Raw genomic sequence first — 5177 nt, 5'->3', positions numbered from 1 at the left:
CGCCAGCGATGCACTTGGTTTCTTCTAGCAATTAGCTGATGTGTCGATCCGTAAATTATTTTCCTATTTTTATTAATGACACAAAGCCCCCCTCCCCCCCCCGTGCAAATAAGGAAATTGCATCCAGGTTCTTGAGGAACCCAACAGCCACTCACTCCACCGTGAATTGAGGGCACGGTGCCACTGTCGGCGATCTCTGAAATCTGTAGTCGGACCTTTTGCGGACGGGAATTCTTCCAGCAACGGCCCCATCGGCCTAGCGCACCAAAGAAGAGGCAGAATGGATCCACCACAACACCTCCCTCACCATCGACGAAGAAGGTAATAGAACTGGTGTTGCTCCTGTACAACAACCATGCGCCCAGATCGAAGGCCGACGAAGAAGAGCCTCCCATCCAAAGGGATTTGGTGGAATACAAATTTGGCACCACCGCCATGCAGAACAAGGGCAAACGAACGACGACCAAATACACTATCTTACCACTAACCGACGAGAAGACCAGACCTCTAACTCATCGACGACCGAATTGCGGGGACGAGGAATAAGTTAAGGTAGAAATTATTCCATGTGCCGCCGTATCCACCATCTAGGCATTAATTTTTTTTATTTCGTTACAACGCATGAACATATTTGCTATAAAAACTAATCCACTGTCTTTGTCTTACTGTTTTGGTCCTTGGTTCCAGTTAACCCGAACATTAAGAAAAACGTGCAAAGTTTGCACTTACAAAGGGACGCATGGTCCGCTATTTATATGTATAATAAAATTATACATATACTAAACCTGGCCAGGTTTAGTTTACCTGGTTTTTTTGACTTTTTTTATCAGTGAAAACGCAGCCAATCAGATGACGACACGATAATTACTGGGGGAAATGGCGGGGTAAGGCTCGTGTGGACGCAGCGATTTAGGTCCTGATTTTGAGACATTCCATCTGCCCCCATATGTGCGATGCATGGAAACTCTAATTTGACTACAGTACGTCCTTCGTTTTGGCGGTTTCTGTTTGAACCGATCCTTGCATGCATGGCGTTGTCCTGTGTGCATGTCAGCATGTGGCCTGGTTAAAGAAATTGATCAGCATGTGGTCTGGTCAAAGGTTGTGTGCTGATTGGTAGTGGCCGTTTTCTCTTGGATTGTGTTGGCGTACGAGGAGATTGGCACGTTGTGGATTGGCTGGAGTTTCGTTTGAGGGATTGGCACGTATGCATTGTGTGGAATCTACTGAGCGGTGCCGCCTCTATCGATGTTTCCGGTTGTTTATCACCGCCTTAGTCCGTGATATGGCGTTCAGAAATATTCTCTCCGTTTTTAAATATTTGTCTTTTTAAACATTTCAAAACTACTACATACAAATGTATGTAGACATATTTTAGAGTGTAGATTCATTCATTTTGCTTCGTATGTAGTCACTTGTTGAAATGTCTAGAAAGACAAGTATTTAGGAACGGAGGGAGTATTATATATACGTGTTTCCTCTCGCTCATGCATTATAGCCACAGCCATCAGTATATGTGTGGAACTGACGGTCTCGCTCCGTCCTGCGTCCATGGTGTCCCAGGCGCTGCTTAGCGTTGGTCATGTCCACGGACGCCATAGCTCACATATCCAGACTCTGCTTCACTATCCTGTCTACAGCGCTCCGGCAAGCCTTCGTCCCATCGCCGTCGTTGCCAAGGCATGTCGTCGGTGGCGTGGCTTTCATGCGAGGGCAGGAGTGCACCTTCATCCTGTCCTGCCCGTCGTCCTTGAACCACTGCAGGATCTTGGCCGCCCTGCTGTGTGCGAGGGGGCTGCCGAGCAGCAAGACACCTCGAGGAGCGCCTGCACGGCACCGAGCTGGCGCATCCTCCACCGCAGCGCCCGACGGCCGCTTTCGTGCTCGAGCGCCATGACCAGGTACGTCGCGTACTCCTGGCACCCCGCGCTCCCGTGCCATGCCATGGCCTCCACCAGCGCTCTAGGCGCTTCCTCATCCTCTGCCATCTCCCACCTCCCCGCCGCGCTCGCCGCCGCCACGTCGGCCAGGACACCCAACGCTGGCTCCGCTATCATATCCGTCCGCTCCAGTAGGGAGGGCGCCAGGAGCGCGCGCATGATGCCGCGGGTGACCACAGCCTGGACTTGCTCGAGTTTGGCAGAGAGGTTGCGGAGCTCGGCCAGGCATGCCAGCCTCGTGTCGGCCGGGACGTATGTGGTGGTGAGCGTGGCGAGGCAGGTGCGGCGGCATGTGACTTGACCTTCGTCGGCGTGTGTATTCTATAAAGCTAGCGGTTCAGGAGAAACATTGATTGATCCACAAGCCTGGTTATGAAACCGGCTTATGCGTGAGTTGTTAGCTCGGTGGCGTTGAGGTTCCGTTTTGCAACGTCGGCCTTCCCAAGCTTCTACCGGTGGCCTCAACGCCCGTTCGGTGGCATAGTGGCCTAAATCGTCTTTTCACCTTCCACTTGACAGTCAACTAACGGTCAAACTAACCACAGTGGCATATCTGTACGTGATGCAAATTTTCAGTGGCATATTTGATAGAGGGAAATTTCCAATGGCATATGCGGATACGGGCAAGTTTTGAGTGGCATATACTGAATTCACCCTACTTTATTTGCAACGCCGGCGCTTTCTTTCCTCGCCTCAGCCTTATTACAACCCAACTTTCGGAATAACTCCGATGGCGACGCAGGTGCAGAGGCTACGACCCAGAAGAGGAGGCGATGGTGGAACGCAATCTGTGGTGACGTGCCGTCGCCTTCTTCAGTGTCATAGACAGCGTCGTGGGTGCATGCGGTGATGATGCTTCTGACCTCGAGCTCGCCCAGCTTGCCGACGGCTCGAGGTCACGCTCGCCGAGACCACCAGCACCCCGCGGTCCTATGTCGCCCAGGTCGTACCTCGTGCTTGGCATGCGAGTATTCCACGTCACTGGCACCCCGACCCCGTGCCCGTCCCGTGTCATTGTCGTCAAGAGATGCGGCCTAGGCTACCGCCGAAGCAGATGCGAGAAGGTGCCCCAGCTCCCTGTCAGTCCGCCTCCGCGTCAGCTGCTAGAAGGTGGGCACGCGACGACTGCCTCCAGCTCGCTCTTGGCTGTGCACCCTGACGCGGTTGCGCTGCCACGCACGCGGCTTGCGTTCTTCGGCTGCGCCGTGTGTGGTGCGTGGGTTGCTGTCATGGTGTCATGGTCCCTGCGCTCGGACGCATCGAATTTGCATGTATATGGTCGTGAGTCGTGACCCAGAGCTCGCATGGCGCCACCCCATGGAGCACGTCGAGGTCTCATCTTCAGGGTTTGATTCGTGGCATGCCCCAAGGTGAGGACTGGGTCCTTCATCCTTACCTTTATGGCTGTATCTCGAATACTCATGTGTGATTAGTGATTTTCCTGGTTTGCTTACCTAGCTATTGTAGATGATTGTGAGCATAGCTCTGTTCTCCAGGGATACAGTGTTCTTCTCTTAGAGTTTCGTGAGCAAGCTACGTCTTCATTAGCAGCGCTGGCCTTCTTCTCTTTTTTTTTCAAGGCTCATGCCATGCGCTTATAATGGTGAAATGTTGAAGATGGTACTATAATTTGGATTAATATTTACAATATGTTACCACTCTTCATGATTCAGCACTTGGAACTGATACTATACTTTGGTCTTTGATCACCCAGCTAGAGCAATCAGCCAGAGCAAAATGCTGAAATAATTTACTCATGATTTGCTAGGCGTGCAACCAGCCAGAGCAAAGGTAAAGCTAGCGTTCAAAGCAATCAGTAGTATGCAACCAGCCAGACCATAGCTAGCGTACATAGTAGCTTCTGCAGCTGTCCGCCGGCCAATAGCAGGCAGTCCTGGTCCCGGACGCGGCTGATGCTAATCCTGCTATTGGTAAGACATCTTCCAATGGACAGGTGCTTAGATGAGGTGCTAAGCGCATTAAATACTTTAGCAACTATAGTCCACAATGCATAGGTGCTTAACTTGTTGCTGCTAAGAGCAAGTATAATAGCGCCTAGTCAGCTGGCTACAAGCCATTCCACCTCAGATAAAGTCTAGCTGGAGGGAAGACAATACAGGAGAGAGAAGGGAGCGGGCGCTCCGTGAGTCGCCGGCTGCAGCGCAAGGCTCGAGACAAAGAAACTACATGCAAGGGCTTAAAGCTAGCGCGGCTTCCTCCTCTCCAATCAATTGCATTTTTCTCTCTGCCATGCATGTAGACATTAATTACTATAGCTAATGCCTACAACCAGCTTTATTATACGAGAGTTCTTTCTTGATGGCTACAAGTGACTTGGCATTCGTATAGAGCCCGTTGCCGGCTCTTCTATTAACCATGCTTTAAGCTTCCTTCATTTAATGATTTAGCTACTAAACTCTTTCATGCATTGGTGAGCTTGCTTCATTTAAATGCTTTGCCTAGGTTCACGCGTTTGGCATTGGTTCTTCCTGGGGTTACCAAATCAATCTCTCTCTTATTAATTGTCTTGCCACATCAGATTTTTCGCCTACATGGCATGCTTAGCACTTGTACAAGGTGGAGCATTGGGAGGAGCCTAAAAGTTGCTGGGGACGATGCGGACGATCCGCGGACGTGTCCAATTGCATGCTGACTCTTAAGGAATTAGTAATATTTCTCATGTTAAAGCCTACAACCAGTAATAATATGAATATTAAATAACTCTGTTTGAACTGGCAATAATCAGAGAACAATTATTTTGTTTTACATGAAAAATAAATAGTATCATACTAACTCTTTCTTACATGAAATAATATTATAAAAAATGGAGCAATGACCCCGGCTGCTTTCTGTACATAGTCTGGGCATGCAACCGTCCATCTTTCCCTCTATGTCCACGTAGAACTGAGTGTGCCACCTACTGGAATGGAGTGCAGAAAATGGTTGCCATTTGGCAACCCCAACGAAGCCCAACGATGACTCATTCATCCATACATGACCTATATATATTACCAGTTGGACACTCTTGACCAACATCAACTGAGTACACCACAATGAACGAAACTTATCATCCCCAGAGAGCGCCCCCCATGGCAAAGCAAGTTAGGAAGAAGGGCAAACATCCAGCACTGAATTTTAATCATGGAAGCGGAAGTACCTCGGTAAGCTCTTGGTCTCACCTAGCTTTTTCTCTATACTTGCTTCTTGCAAGTCAGGAACTTATTACATTATTACGAA

The 5177-nt window shown here is 49.6% G+C and overlaps 1 pseudogene; it reads right to left on the bottom strand.

Moving 5' to 3' along the window:
• Nucleotides 1–1485: 1485 nt before the first annotated feature.
• On the bottom strand, nt 1486–2904 carry LOC125546627 (annotated as a pseudogene).
• Between the last annotated feature and the right edge of the window lie 2273 nt (nt 2905–5177).

This window comes from Triticum urartu, chromosome 3 (genome assembly GCF_003073215.2).
Source record: "Triticum urartu cultivar G1812 chromosome 3, Tu2.1, whole genome shotgun sequence".
NCBI classification, from domain to species: Eukaryota; Viridiplantae; Streptophyta; class Magnoliopsida; order Poales; family Poaceae; genus Triticum; species Triticum urartu.
This window is presented reverse-complemented; position numbering and strand designations above follow the sequence as displayed.